General features: G+C 40.3%; 1 protein-coding gene across 3 annotated transcripts in view; it reads left to right on the top strand.

Annotated features, from left to right (window-relative positions):
* The first annotated feature begins 10158 nt into the window (after positions 1-10158).
* The window catches only part of LOC139414306 (rho guanine nucleotide exchange factor 10-like protein), a 161709-nt gene continuing 154995 nt past the window's right edge, over positions 10159-16872 (top strand). For all 3 annotated transcript variants that reach the window (XM_071162225.1, XM_071162224.1, XM_071162223.1), the window contains exon 1: positions 10159-10436. The gene's annotated coding sequence lies outside the window, so the exon portion shown is untranslated. The remainder of the gene's footprint in view (positions 10437-16872) is intronic.

The following is a 16872-nucleotide window of genomic DNA, read 5'->3' as shown; positions in this document are numbered from 1 at the left end:
TAAGAATAAGAGTGACTTGAAGGAAGGATAGCTGCACTATGCCTCAACCCATAAAGACTGCCATCTCCCGCCTCTGGAGAAAGGGATCCTAGTTACAGAGCTAGCTACTAATATACTAAGGGTTCCCCCTTGTAATGTACATAGTTCAAGAGAGTGCTGTTTATTTTGCCTTGCATAATCATTGTGAATTTAATGCATACATGCATAACAATGTAACAGGCTGGATTAGTGCAAAAAGTGACGATCACATAGAAGTTACAGAACATATCTAACTGTGGTACAGTTTGTAACCATTTGTACATTTCAGAAGAGACTCAAGACTAGCCTATTTCTGCCAATGGTATAGTACATGTATTTCTTTAACATTTGAATGTGATTATTGGCTGTTGCCTGCTACACATACAGCTCCTCCCTCCCTGTTCCATTTTGAGAAATGATAAATCAAAAAAGTGCTTATGACTCTGCGTCCGTCACCTTTTGGCCTAGGTGTCATGTTTTCCATGAAAAGTGCTTTATTGTGTGTTCTTCATGTTAAGGTAAAGTGTTATTTCAGTATTTACTGCTTTAGTGCCACTAAAAGACGGCTGCTCACTCCGTGTCCTGGATGGCTAACGTCCCAGATTGTATGCTGATAATCTTAGACTTTGGTGAAAATGTTTTCATTAAGAAGTGAGGGCAGTGGTGGAATTAGACAGCTAATTCATCATCTATAGATTAGAATCTTCATAGATATTAGCCATCAAGGAACATGGTTGGAGAGCATTGCAGAAAAAGTATCAAAACGTATTTTTATGTTTCTTTTTATATATGGGTTCCTTGGAAGAGAACTGTTTATTGCATTGCGTGCTGTGAGGACTAAACTGTATCAGAGCGACAGCATGGATTCACTTGACAATACTGTTTATTCCATCTGTCTGCTAATGTGATTGTCCAAAGTGAAACTACTGTTTTGTATGTTTAATGAGACTTCATTTGTTCAGATTTTTCAAGAATGTGTGTATTCAATTTTCTCATTGCAATGTTTGCTCTTATTTTTCTCTCAAAGAGTAGAGGCATTACCTATTTGTATTGTTTTTAATGACAGGGCTATAGCACTTATAGTATGTGGAGGTTTTGAGAAAGAAATTGTGAATGGACCATCCTGAACTGAAGAGATTCCTGTATACAGGGTCTGATTGTAGCTCTGCTCTGTCAGCGTTTTATATGAATCTCCTGAGGAGCTCTGTCATGCCCTCTGTTGGCTGGAATGTGTAACTACATATTGTTTCAGATCCCAAATGGACCCCTAAGCCCTACTCTCTATGCACCTGTGGAGGTCTGAGAGGATAAGCAACATGGCAAGACTTCCACATAGTGTATCATAGGGCAAGGTGGAGCTATAACCATATTGCTTACACCCGTCAAATCCTCTAAGATCTCCCAAGGGAATAGGGCGTACTGTAGGTCTTAAGGCTCCATTTGGGATTGGGCCACTGTCTTCTCAGACAAAGCACTTCACCTGAAGTTTAGATAGGAATTTCAACAAATAGGGCACATATCAGTTCGTAAGCTATTATTTTGCACCTAATTGAGTGCGTGTTTATCAGTGATGTTCTGTCCATGGAGAGTGCAGTCCCAGTGTTTCTGTTCAGCCTGTTACTCCATTTGTAAGTCATGTGAGGGTCCCTGTGTGAACTAAAGTGTTGCTTTGGATGGTTTGGACAAGACCCACACCTTGTCATAAATTGGAATTGTGTCACTGGACAGAAGCAAATAGCAATGCTATGTAAATACTAAGACTTCCAGTGTTTTGTCTTTCTCATACTCTTATCGATCATGTACCTAACTATACTGAAAAAAATATAAACTCAACATGCAACAATTTAAAAGATTTTACTGAGTTACAATTCATATAAGGAAATCAGTCAATTGAAATGAATTAATTAGGCCCTAGTCTATGGATTTCACATGACTGGGCAGGGTTGTAGCTATGGGTGGGCCTGGGTGGCAGCCAGCCCCAGCCAATCACATGACCAGGCCCACCCATTGGGAAGCCAGGCCCAGCCAATCAGAATTAGTTTTTCCCCACAAAAGGGTGCCCCCCCCCCCCCCCCCCTGTGCTGGACGTGGTTTGCGGTTGTGAGGCCGGTTGGACGTACTGCCAAATTCTCTAAAACGACATAGGAGGCAGCTAATGGTAGAGAAATGAACATTCAATTCTCTGGCAACAGCTCTGGTGGACATTCCTGCATTTAGCATGTCAATTGCACGCTTCCTCAAAACTTGAGACATCTGTGGGATTGTGTTGTGTGACAAAACTGCACATTTTAAAGTGGCCTTTTATTGTCCCCAGCACAAGGTGCACCTGTGTAATGAGCGTGCTGTTTAATCAGCTTCTTGATATGCCACCCCTGTCAGGTGGATGGATTATATTGGCAAAGGATACATGCTTCCTAATAGGGATGTAAAGAAAATTGTGCACAAAATTTGAGAGAAATAAGCTTATGGTATGGAACATTTCTGGGATCTTTTATTTCTGCTCATGAAACATGGGACCAACATTTTACATGTTGCATTTATATTTTTGTTCAGTGTTCATAGTATGCGTGAGAGAAAATGAATGTTGCAGGGTAGTTGCCATAGAACTGCAATGTGCACACAGAATGTGTTCAATCAAATCCACGTCTGTTTCCTTACGGAGTGCGGAAGTGACTGAAATCAAATTGTTTAAATTAAATGCAATCAAACTGAAGTCAGTATGAATGTAATGTGTATGTAAGAAGGCTTCAGTCTAATATTATAAATATATTTACGGTACATGTACATGCTTATAAACAAGGCTTCAAAAAGCTACCAAAAGACCGTGGTAAAGGCACCTTTGTTGCGGAGAATGCACAGCATGTGAAATGTTTTGTATGAAGGTTCACTTTGGTAAAGAAAGAGATGGTTGCTCTGCGTAGCTAGCTTTGAGAGAGCTATTGAATTCAAGCAGTGTTATTATAATGGTACAGATGTTTGTGCTAAATTGCAAATCAATGAAAAAAAGTTAATTGTAATCTTTTACTTTGTACTTTGTGTATTTGTTCAATGTATTTTAATAAATCCTCTCAACAACAATAGACATACCTCAATGTTGCTTTGATAAATGCACATCTGAGAAAATAAGCTAATTCTCAGCTTGAGTATGTATGTATGTGTGAACTGTGAAGCTTAATTTTTAAGTAGACTTCCTGTTGCTCTGAGTGGAACCCACAGGGCAAATGGAAGGTTGGCCGCCCAAAAAAAGGCATGGAACAGGACACATGAGAAGGAGATGAAGAAGGCAGGAACCACCTGGAATTATAAAAAAAAAACGTTCCAGAACAGAGTTAGCTGGAGATGCACCACTGAGGAGCTGAAAGGACTAAGTCACGTAAGTCAAGTTGCTCTGAAACATCAATAAAGAGAATGAAGGAACTGGAGAAAAGCTGTTATTTTTTTTGCTTGTATTATCTTTTTGCTTACAGGTACAATATTCATGTACATTTACAAAGTTTATACCCTAGGCTGCCACAACAACAAAACAAACAAAAACTGAGAAAAAATAATTACATACTGAGAAATGATCATAATAATAATGCAATTGGTATGTAAAGAAAATAGAAATGAAAAGTGGTGGGCCTATCTCCCCTATTTACTTATTTTATTTAACTAGGCAAATCAGTTAAGAATAAAAATTATTATTTACAATGATGGCCTACCCTGGCCAAACCCGGACGACGCTAGGCCAATTGTGCGCCACACTATGGGACTCCCAATCATGGCTGGAGGTGATGCAGCCTGTATTCAAACCAGGTACTGTAGTGATGCCTCTTGCAATGAGATGCACTCTCCTTAGACTGCTGTGCCACTCGGGAGCCCACATTCTCCCCAGCCCAACCTGTCTCCGTCCAACTCCCCGGCAGGAAAGTTGACTGCACAATCTGCTTCCTGCTGTTCATGGAGAGGCAAGATCTATTTCTAATGAAGATGTCCATATTGAATCGTAGCTTTTTATCTAGCTCATCAGTATGTTTTTTAAGCTTTAGATCTTTATCAATCCAAACGCCCAGGTATTTATAAGCGGGATCCTGCTCGTTGAGAGAGCCACCCAATGAGTGAATATATAGCCCATCTCAGACATTTTTCAGTGAATTAGTGTTAAGGGATTTTTATCAATAATGACTAAATTATGTATACATTTCAATCAGGATTGACTAATCAGAATACTATTATGTTACTGTATAGATGTATGAATTTTATATTAATCCTAGGACTGAATATAATGTGTGTATAAACGCTATTACTTGATTTTGAGACTGGTCTCTGCCCATTTTATGCAAATAAGTATCTTACAAATCTTTAGAAATGGGCTGAGTGTATTAATTGAATTGGTTAATAAACATATAGGAATTTAATTCCTCTAACAATTAGAGAACAACATATATTTAGAACAAGTTTTAAATCAACAAGGGCTTTCTGTAATGCAACTAAATCAGATCGCAGCTCTAACATAGCTTGGTCAACAGTCTGTGCAATGACATACATAACCATATCGTCTGCATACAGATGAATATTACAGGATTGAATAAATAAACAAATATTATTTACATACTGTAAATAATAAAGAGAACAGGTCCCAATACCGACCTCTGCGGTACAACTTTCATAATATTGAGAAAACTAGACTTGACACCATCAGAAAGCACACATTGTGTCCTGTCTGTCAGATACTGTAGCTCTTAAACCATTTGCATTACTTATTGTCCAGGCCCATTTTAGAAGTTTTTAGTTTGTAGTTTTCTTTTGTACTTTTTTTTACCCATTTTTCTCCCCAATTTTGTGATATCCAATTGGTTGTTACAGTCTTGTATTATAGCTGCAACTCCCTTACGGACTCGGGAGAGGCGAAGGTCGAGAGCCATGCATCCTCCGAAACACAACCCTGCCAAGCCGCACTGCTTCTTGATCGCTTAATCCGGAAGCCAGCCACACCAATGTGTTGGAGGAAACACAGTACAGCTGGCGACCGAAGTCAGCATCCATGCGTCCGGCCTGTCTCAAGGAGTCACTAGAGCTCGATGGGACAAGGACATCCCAGCTGGCCAAACTCTCCCCTAACCCGGACGACGCTGGGCCAATTGTGCACTGTCTCATGGGTCTCCCGGGTCGCAGCCCGCTACGACACAGCCTGGGATCAAACCCAGGTCTGTAGTAACGCCTCAAGGTTTTTAATAGAGAATGGTCAACGGTGTCGAATGACTTGGAAAGGTCTATAAATAGGGCAGCACAATGTTATTTTTTGTTTTTGTAATTTAACACATCATCAAACACAAGCAGAGTGGCTGAAACAGTGCTATGTCCAGATCTAAAACCAGACTGAGAATAGAGTGAGAAGTTAAACAAGTTCTTAGCTGGGAGTTGGTCCGGGATTCTTGTACCCTGGCTAGGCAAGATAACTTGGAGATAGGGCGGTAATTATCTAAGTCAGAAGGATCTCCGCCTTTATCTAAGGGGAGTACATGTGCTGCTTTCCAAATCTTAGGGATAAAACCAGTAGCAATTGTCAAGTAAAATATACAGGTTAAAGGTTAAACAATGACTGGGGCAGAGAGCTGTAGTAAGAATGGGTCAAGTGACTCAGCCCCTGTGGATTTTTTTTTACATCGATCTTTAGCAAGGCACTTAATAAACTACATATTCTATCCATATACTGTCTATAAGGTCTATACATACCATCATATACATACTGTACATACTGTATATTTACAGAATATTCCAGACTGACATTGCACGTCCTAATATTTATATATTTCTTAATTCCATTCTTTAACTTTTTAGATTTGCATGTATTGTTTTGTATTGTTAGATATTACTACAGTGTTGGAGCTAGGAACATAACACATTTCACTACACCCGCAATAGCATCTGCTAACTATGTGTATGTGGCCAATAACATTTCATTTGTTTTAATACATCGTAGACATCAAATGGTTGAAATTAAAATAAAGTATGTGAGTCTGTTAGAGCATCATTCTCCACAATCTGTTCTGAGGTGACTAAAAGACTCCCTGTTTCAGAGACTATTCTTTCAAACAGGTGGCCAGCTGAAGCAAAATGGTTATTAAAAGCAGTACACATTTTCATGTTGTCTAAAATGGGACCAGAGGCTGTCAAACAAAGCCTGTTGGGGCAACGAGGGGGTGGAGTTTTGTTTCAAAGATTTTACCACTTTCCAGAAGTTAGCTGGATTACCACCACTCTGATACACAATTTTCTAACCATCTGTTTCTCAAGTGTCTGAAGGACAATCAGACGTACAACCATTCAGTCTAGCCTTAGCACAAGCTACATTTCTTTCCTGTAATTTCTCAGTCAATTAATGCGTCAATCAAGGATTTGATTATCCTTAGCCTTTTGTACGACGCATGTTTATGTGCAACAGAGTTAAATTTAAATATATTTTAGCCCATCAGACACTGGCATCAACAAATGCAGATTAAGATCACCCACTATGAATAATTTGGATTTAGCATAGTTAGACAGCAGGTCAGACAATTTGCTGAGAGCACATGAGGAGGCAGAGGAAAGGCGATAAACTCCCAATAACATTAGTTTGGCATTATTACAAAGGCCCACATTTAAGACCAGGCATTCAAATTGCTTTGGGACAGAGATGGTAATACACACAGCAACATTCAAGTTGTTCTTTATGAATATGGAAACACCCCCACCCCTGCCAGCTCTGTCAAATCTATAAACATTATATCCATATTATATCCATTCAGAGACACATCAGAGTCTGGCACAGACATTTTTTTTAACCAAGTCTCAGTAATGATCTAATTGTCCGTGTTTGAGAAGACAGAATTACTATACGAGCCATTTTCTAAATCAAACTTCTGACATTTACATGAATCAGCCCAAATCCACAACTGCGGGATGACATATCAGACAGAGTATCTAACACAATGCTAATGATCAGTAGATAACCCTTATATGAAATAGCCATGCGGTTGGCCTGAAATGGTATAGATAAAAGATTTCTTAGAACTGTGCCATTTGGTCTATGGCTCGAACGAGGACGTGGATTAATAGAAGACTCCACAAGGGTTACCTGCTCCGGGCAAGGACTGATACCTCATCACTTTAGTAGTAGTCTTTCAATGTTAGCACTCAGCATCCAAGCTCCTCTCCTGTTCAGGTGCAGGCCGTCCCTTTTTTAGGAACTGTGGTCACTCCCGAAACAGATTGAAATGTTAAATAAAATCCAACACTTTTTCAGAGCAGAGACCTGATTTCATCCAAGAGTCCAGTGCTTATAGCTGGAAGAAGCGATCAATTCCATGACAGTAACATAGTAGATGCAAACGCATTGAATATTTACCTTCATGCACTTTCGAAATGAATTTTATAACTTTGTCCCAGAAGCATTTAACTACAGGGCACTCCCACATCATATGAAGGAATGTGCCTACCTGATTTAAGGGACACAGTGAACAGTTGAGAGTTGGGGACAATTTCATTTTAAAACTGTCCCTTGTTAAATACGGTCTGTGAACAAACTTAAAATGCATGAATTGATGGTTGGGATTACGGGATGCCAAGGTCACATTTTTCCTCATTCTGTTCCAGTAAAAGGGTTGTTCCGATTCACTTAGATCTGTGGAACATACATTTTCAATGGCTAGTTTAGAATAGAAGCTTTCCAAAGGTTGTTTTTATATTATAGAGATCAGTCCTTTTGAGAGCCAAAATAATTTATTTATAAATCCCATCATTGGATGGTTCGGTAGATGGGTTTCCCAAGGGACTCCATAGGCCAGCATAGCTGACCTAATAGAAAAAAGGAGTTATCTGGTAAAGGCATTATTGTGAAATATTGTAGTATGGGCATGCCATTCTAATTCCCAGTTACATTGTTCTTATATTCTGTGCCAAATAGAAATTGTGTGAGCAATAACAGGACAAAAGCATAGTTTATATTGTTTAAGGAATATATAATTGAAGACAATCTCTTCCAGGAAAATAGGAGACACCATATTTCTCTCTGTACTTGGCCAGGGGGCAGAATATTCAAATGAAACCAATTTAGGATGGGATGAAATGCTAATGCCTGGAAATACAATTTCAAGTTTTGTATAGATAGTCCTCCTGTCTTTCCCTTATTGCAAATTTGTTAATCTTATCCGGGCTTGCTTACCTTGCCATGTATATAGACTAATGGTCAAATGTTTTAGAACACCTACTCATTCAAGGGTTTTTATTTCTTTCTACTATTTTCTACATTGTAGAATAATAGTGAAGGCATCAAAACTATGAAATAACATGGAATCATGTAGTAACCAAAAAAAGTGTTAAACAAATCAAAATATATTTTATATTTGAGATTCTTCAAATAGCCACCCATTGCCTTGATGACATTTTTACACTCTTGGCATTCTGTCAACCAGCTTCACCTGGAATGCATTTCAATTAACAGGTGTGCCTTAAAAGTTTTGTGGAATTTCTTTCCTTCCTAAGGTGTTTGAGTTGTGTTGTGACCCTATTTAGTAAAAGACCAAGTCTATATTATGGCAAGAACAGCTCAAATAAGCAAAGACAAACGACAGTTCATCATTACTTTAAGACATGAAGGTCAGTCAATACAGAAAATTTCAAGTACTTTGTGTGCAGTTGCAAAAACCATCAAGCGCTATGATGAGACTGGCTCTAATGAGGACCACCACAGGAATGGAAGACCCAGAGTTACCTCTGCTGCAGTGGATAACTTAATGAGAGTTACCAGCTTCAGAAATTGCAGGCCAAATAAATGCTTCACAGAGTTCAAGTAACAGACACAACTCAACATTAACTGTTCAGAGGAGACTGTGTGAATCAGGCCTTCATGGTTGAATTTCTGCAAAGAAACCACTACTAAAGGACACCAATAATAAGAAGAGACTTGCTTGGTCCAAGAAACACGAGCAATGGACATTAGACCGGTGGAAATTGGACCTTTGGTCTGGTCCAAATTGGTGATTTTTGGTTCCAACTGCAGTGTCTTTGTGAGACCCGGTGTGAGTGAACGGACGATCTTCGCATGTAAATTTCCCACTGTAAAGTATAGAGGAGGAGGTGTTATTGTGTGTGGGTGCTTTTCTGGTGACACTGTCTGTGATTTATTTACAATTCAAGGCACAATTAATTAGCATGGCTACCACAGCATTCTGCAGTGATACTCCATCCCATCTGGTTTGGGCTTAGTGGGACTACAATTTTTTTTTCAACAGGACAATGACCCAACACACCTCCAGGCTGTGTAATGGCTATTTTACCAAGAAGGAGGGTGATGAAGTGCTGCATTAGATGACCTGGCCTCCACAATCCCCCGATCTCAACAAAATTGAGATGGTTTGGGATGAGTTGGACTGCAGAGTGAAGGAAAAGCAGCCAACAAGTGCACAGTATATGTGGGAACTCCTTCAAGACTGTTGGAAAAGCATTCAAAGTGTAGCTGGTTGAGAGAATGCCAAGAGTGTGCAAAGCTGTTGTCAAGGCAAAGGGTGGCTATTTGAAGAATATCAAATATAAAATATATTTTGATTTGTTTAACACTTTTTTGTTTACTACATGATTCCATATGTTATTTTGTAGTTTTGATGTCTTCACTATTATTCTACAATGTAGAAAATAGTAAAAATAAAGAAAAACCCTTCAATGAGTAGGTGTTCTAAAACTTTTGACCGGTAGTGTATATATATTTTGTCTCTGTAGATGGGAGTGATTTTAGAACTGTTTAGAGTTTGACTTTTGAACTGCAGGCTTTTTAATGGGGCTTGACCTCTGATCAAATCTCCTCCTGATGTCTACCAGCGTTGACTGCCTGGCCGTACAGTAATTGTACTCCCCCTTGTATTCCCCCTTTCACCCTGAGTGTCCACTCCTAATTCCTCTTGACCCGCCCATGACATCTGCATATCTGCTCTGATTGGGGCATGTGCAATACTCTAGCATTTCTATTGGCCGATGGCAAGATTTGTGCTCTGTCTTTGGCCTGCTTTGTGCTGCTGTCTGTTAAGCTGCGGGGGGGCAGGAGAGTTGAGGAGGGAGGGACTAAACAAGAGGGGATAGAAAGACAGGGCAAAACATTTTGAAAAAGAGAGAGGGGAGGAACAGATGGGGGGGACTGAAACATGGAAGTGAGAGAGAGGGGGGAAGGGGGAGCCTCATTCAGAACAGCTAGTGTGCAGAGCAGAGCAGGGAAGAACTTTCGAGTAAATAGTGCAGGATATTTCCAGTCTACTCCGCCTGAGGCTGGAGCCCTAGCAGCTTCAAAAGCAGACAGAGTGATAAGTATGAGGAACTGTCAGTATAGAAGCAGGACGTTCATGGGAAGTAACATAAATAGTCCACAGGGAGTAACTGAAGCTTGTTAGTGGAACTACTGAGGACAGAAGGTGAGAATTTTTCTACTATAGTCTCTCTCACTCTGATTACTCTTTTTCTGTTTCTTAAAAAAAATTATATATATTTCCAAGCAACAAAGACAGGAGCTTTGTCAGAGGGGCCATGGATGGAGTGGGGGTGGGTGGGTGAGTGTGTGTTGTTTTGCACTCTCAATCCCTGTGCCCAAAATATTTCAGCTTGGGGTAGAGCTGGGGAGGAGGAGAGGAGAGCACTGCCCAAAGCTGGGTGGCCTCTATTTAAATACACTCTTTCACAAAGAATTACACCAGCGCTAGTGTTCAGAGCTGTGTCAGGTGTTTCACTACCCATCTTATCAGGGGTAAGACCATGAGACATAATGGTCCAGAGACAGACACCATCTTTTGGCCCTTTGGAAGGATGGTTCATTGATTCCAGTCAGAACTGGTCCAGAGCAACTCCACTGCACTACAATACTGCCGGTACCCCCTGCATCACCCCAGGTTGAAACAGGAATCCCTATCCAGCCCTAGTGTAGGGTCTGCTTCCTGGAGTACAATAGCCCCTCCCTGCATGAATTTCACGCTGCCTCATCTCAACAGAGGCGAAAGGAGAAGGGAGAAGGGTCCTCTGATCTGCGTTTTGGAAAGATGTACTGTGTTTCTCTCTCTAGCCGGATGTCCCAGCAGTCAGACTGTTAGTTTCTTTTCCCCTTGTCTGACAATCAAGTTCCATTAATAGTCTATGCATGTCTGGCCTGCAGCTTAAACCATAAAGCTTCTCCTATGAATAGTAACCCACTCTCCTTCTCCTCTCATGCCACAGCCAATACACAGCTAAGGCCTTCCCACTCCTGGAAGCCCTAGGGAATGGGTAAAGAGTACAGTCGTAGGAGAGTAGTGTGTTGGTATAGTGAGGTACATAGGAGGATGTTTGGTATAGAGCTGTTTGTTATCGCTCTGTTTGCATCGTGTCAATTCCCTCATACTTGCTGTAACTGTGCTATAACTTGCATTCATACATTCCTAACAAAGTGACATTCTTAAGACTGCATCAAAGGGACAGCCCAACCACCCTCTGTATTGTAATAGGTAACAATTCTGTATTCTGATACTGAAAAACAACCCAGGCTGGCCGAGACTTAACAATAGAGAAGTATCAACAAATGAACGTGCACACAAATGTCCCAAACTGGCCAATAAAAAGATTAGTCCAACGAGCCAATGACAGGACACCCAGGTCATTATGTGTATTATTAAAGGCCCAGTACAGTCAACATGATGTCCTTCTGTTTTATATATATTTCCATACTATAAAGGTTGGAATAATACTGTGAAATTGTGAAAATTATGATAATGCTCTTTTACTGTTACAGCTGTTTGAAAAGACTGCCTGAAATTTCAGCCTGTTTTCTTGGAATGGAGTTTTGGCCGGCCTGGTGACATCAGCAGGAGGTAAAGTGGTTAATAGACCAATAAGAAAGAGAGTTTTAAACCTCTCTGCCAATTACAGCACATTTTCAGTTTTTCCCTCCCCACTCAGACGACTCCCAGACAGTCCTAGCAAAATTATTGCTTGAGAAATTTGCCACTTGCTAAAAATACATTTTTGTTTCTTTTTGATCATTTGAATAGAAAAATTGTTACCCATAAATGATTTGACAGGAGATAAAAACGGATACACTTCAGGACTTACCCTAGCTTAAGCCATACACCTACATCAGAATATTTATATTACAATTACATTGTTGTTACTGAGGTGACTTACCTGCAGTATTTGGACTGAGGTATAGTCAGTACAGTCAGTGGTCACAGCAGAGATAGAGAGGCGAGGATACAGTAACACCAACGGCATCCTTGAGTAGTGTGACTACCATCCCACACAGTGGTCACAGCAACAGCTTCTGCAGGGGAGGGCGACTGAAGGCCAATGTGACTCTTGTATGAATAATGTAAACCAGCATGGCTGAACAGTACAGACCACGACAGTGCATATGAAAGCAGCCCATCATGAAGGTTTCACTGTGCTGACCATACAGTCTACGATGCTGTATATTCTCAATATTCAGTAATCAGTACAGTATACTGTAGCTTACAATTGAGCTTACAATAGAAGAAAAACAAACTGGGTTATGGTGTATGATTCATTCTACTCTGAGCTAAATCTGACAGTCAGATACTCTAACAAGTCCCTATGCTAAATGTTTGGCAGGAGTTGGTTGGAGAATCATGGAGGAGGCATACAATCCATTAGTATGTGTTACAAACACTCCCACTCATGGAGCTCTGCTTTTGACAGCTAAAAGGATGACAGTCAATCTGGTCAGAAGTGGTTAGCTTGTGTCTAAATGGGTTGTTTTACAACCCTATCTTTTGATAAGATGATTTCCTTTGGGAAATTGATATTCAGTGGAAGCAGGAAGGGAGCTGCCTCGGACTGTCACTTCTCCCAACTGTTTGTTGTCCATGGATCTTGTTGAAGAAGACGCCCATGAGAGAGAGGAAGTTCAGAAACCAGTCAAACCACCCTGCATAAAACCCAAGGAAGACCCTAAATAAAAGAAGGCTGTTTAAGCTGTCTTCTGTAAGAATTCCATTGCTGTTTATTCAGTCTCTACTCTGCACCAGCTGCAGCTCTGTTCTATTGTCCATTGATGTACCCTGACTCCCTCTCCCTGTCTGGCCAATGACTTGCCGGGCCTGGGCATTATGCATGCAGCCAGCAATGGACTCAATATGGCAACAGGTGTTGTTCATGTGGCATGTTAATAACGTTAGTGTGTGAGTAGAGTCTGAGGGTGTGTGTGGATGTTGGGGGGAGGGGGGTGACTGGGATGACTGGGATGGATGAAATGGGGTTACTGGTAAACTAAATTCTGGAAACTTTTCCCAAGTTTTTGTGGGTGAAATGCCACATTCAGTTCAGCCGATCTCTCCCAACTCATTTTCGAATTCCAACAAAGCTCTATGCATCCATACTTCTATAGATATCATATGCATGTGGTGTATTTGATTATGTGTATCAAATTAGAGACATATACAATTATGTGTATCCAAGATCTCCTTGACATCACGACACCTTCCCCAAACATTACCACACCATATTGGTGCTGCTGAACTCTTTATTTGGGTCAGGGTGTGTTTGTTTCATCTCAATTATACAAGCTATCCAATTTTCCTCAAGAATGGCTTTAGGACAGAACCAGTTCAATCTCCTTTGTTTCCTCTTGTCCTAGTCTCTTTTGACAGGCTGTCTAAAGGCCTTTGCACACAAAGTTTTGTTTTTAAATGTAAGTCATACAAAGTATTTCAACATGAGGAGGGGGATTCCAGAGCTTGAGGAGCCTAGTGAGGAACACAACAGCAACAAACTACTCTGAGTGTACAAAACATTAGGAGCACCTGCTCTTTCCATGACATAGACTGACCAGGTGAAAGCATAGACTGACCAGGTGAAAGCTATGATCCTTTAGTGATGTCACCTGTTAAATCCACTTCAATCAGTGTAGATGAAGGGGTTAAGGATAAGGAAGACCGTTTAAGGAAGGATTTTTAAACCTTGAGACATGGAGACATGGATTGTGTATGTGTGCCATTCAGGGGTGAATGGGCAATACAAAATATTTAAGTGCTTTTGAATGGGGTATGGTACAGGGTTTCACAAACTCGGTGGTGGGGCCGGTGCTGTTTTTGCCATAGCACTATACTAGAGGTCGACCGATTATGATTTTTCAACGCCGATACCGATACCGATTATTGGAAGACCAAAAAAAGCCGATAGCGATTAATCGGCCGATTTGTTTTATTTATTTGTAATAATGACAATTACAACAATACTGAATGAACACTTATTTTAACTTAATATAATACATCAATAAAATACATTTAGCCTCAAATAAAAAATGAAATGTTGAATCATGTTCAATTTGGTTTAAATAATGCAAGTGTTGGAGAAGAAAGTAAAAGTGCAATATGTGCCATGTAAAAAAGCTAACATTTAAGTTCCTTGCTCAGAACATGAGAACATATGAAAGCTGGTGGTTCCTTTTAACATGAGTTTTAGGTTGTAGTTATTATTTCTCTCTATACCATTTGTATTTCATATACCTTTGACTATTGGATGTTCTTATAGGCACTTTAGTATTGCCACTGTAACAGTATAGCTTCTGTCCCTCTCCTCGCCCCTACCTGGGCTCGAACCAGGAACACATCAACAACAGCCACCCTCGAAGCATTGTTACCAAGGGGAACAACTACTCCAAGTCTCAGAGTGAGTGACGTCACCGATTCAAAAGCTATTAGCGCGCACCCCGCTAACTAGCTAGCCATTTCACATCGGTTACACCAGCCTAATCTCGGGAGTTGATAGGCTTGAAGTCAGAAACAGCTCAATGCTTGAAGCATTGCGAAGAGCTGCTGGCAAACGCACGAAAGTGCTGTTTGAATGAATGCTTACGAGCCTGCTGCTGCCTACCACCGCTCAGTCAGACTGCTCTATCAAATATCAAATCATAGACTTAATTATAACATAATAACACACAGAAATACGAGCCTTTGGTCATTAATATGGTTGAATCCGGAAACTATAATTTCGAAAACAAAACGTTTATTCTTTCAGTGAAATACGGAACCGTTCCGTATTTTATCTAATGGGTGGCATCCATAAGTCTAAATATTTCTGTTACATTACACAACCTTCAATGCTATGTCATAATTACGTAAAATTCTGGCAAATTAGTTCGCAACGAGCCAGGCGGCCCAAACTGTTGCTTATAACCTGACTCTGCGTGCAATGAACGCAAGAGAAGTGACACAATTTCACCTGGTTAATATTGCCTGCTAACCTGGATTTATTTTAGCTAAATATGCAAGTTTAAAAATATATACTTCTGTGTATTGATTTTAAGAAAGGCATTGGTGTTTATGGTTAGGTACAGTCGTGCAACAATTGTGCTTTTTTCGCATATGCGCTTTTGTTAAATCATCCCCCGTTTGGTGAAGTTGGCTGGCTTTGTTAGGAAGAAATAGTCTTCACACAGGTCGCAACAAGCCAGGTGGCCCAAACTGCTGCATATACCCTGACTCTGTTGCAAGAGAAGTGACACAATTTACATAGTTAAAATAAATGTATGTTAGCAGGCAATATTAACTAAATATGCAGGTTTAAAAATATATACTTGTGTATTGATTTTAAGAAAGGCATTGATGTTTATGGTTAGGTACACGTTGGAGCAACGTAAGTCCTTTTTCGCAAATGCGCACCGCATCTATTATATGCAACGCAGGACACGCTAGATAAACTAGTAATATCATCAACCATGTGTAGTTAAACTAGTGATTATGATTGATTGATTGTTTTTTTATAAGATAAGTTGAATGCTAGTTAGCAACAAGGTAAAAATCTGCCGTTCTGCCCCTGAACAAGGCAGTTAACCCACCGTTCCTAGGCCATCATTGAAAATAAGAATGTGTTCTTAACTGACTTGCCTAGTTAAATAAAGGTGTTAACAATTTTTTTTTTTTCATCTGCCAAATCAGTGTCCAAAACTACCGATTTAGTGTAGAGGTCGACCGATTTCCGATTGTTATGAAAACTTGAAATCGGCCCTAATTAATCGTCCAGTCTAATTAATCGGTCGACCTCTACACTATACAGCTGATTCAAATAATCAATGCTTGATAATGAGTTGGTTATTGGAATCATTTAGCCAACTTCACATAACTGTGGGAAGCATTGGCTTCAACATGGGCCAGCATCCCTGTGGAATGCTTTCAACACTTTGTAGAGTCCATGCCCCAATGAATTGAGGCTGTTCTGAGGGGGATAGGGTACCACTTAATTTTAGGAAGGTGTTCCTAATGTTTTGTACACTCAGTGTATGTTCTGCTGACAATGGCAAGTACGTTTTTTATGCAAAAAGTGGCATGAGCTCATCAGTTGTCATTGTGCACGTTTTTTTGTAACATATTAGCTGTAAGACATGGCAATACCAAAGCAGAACTTATTATGAAATATTATTTTACCAGTCCTGCTTTCCTTCCTTTGGAAAAACCCTGGTGATTTTTCCATAATACATGGCGGTAGACAGCTAAAGTATTGAACCCCAAGAGGACAGTGGTTATCATTGATTTTATCCCACAGATACACCATTATACTGAGCAGAGCCAGGCTCTGACACATCACATACAGCACAGCATGTCCGTGACCCTCTGACCTGTGATCTAACTCCCAGCTAGCCCAGCAGTTCAGTTATCAACACAGAAACAATGCTTTCTGAAGGTGAACAGAGGTTTCTCCTACTACAAAAGGCTCATTGTTTATTAGAGCAGTAAGTGGGCCGGCTGGAGAAACCTGGTTTGTGGTACAGTGAACGGGATAGAGTCCATGGTGGGCTGGGGCCACACATGACTAGAATTGCTCCAACCGTGTGGATATGCTTAGTATTACCTCTAAAGGATAGAGTCTGTG

Source organism: Oncorhynchus clarkii, chromosome 7, assembly GCF_045791955.1.
Source record: "Oncorhynchus clarkii lewisi isolate Uvic-CL-2024 chromosome 7, UVic_Ocla_1.0, whole genome shotgun sequence".
Lineage (NCBI taxonomy): Eukaryota > Metazoa > Chordata > Actinopteri > Salmoniformes > Salmonidae > Oncorhynchus > Oncorhynchus clarkii.
The sequence above is the reverse complement of the archived record's forward strand: the minus strand, read 5'-3'. Positions and strand labels throughout refer to the sequence as shown.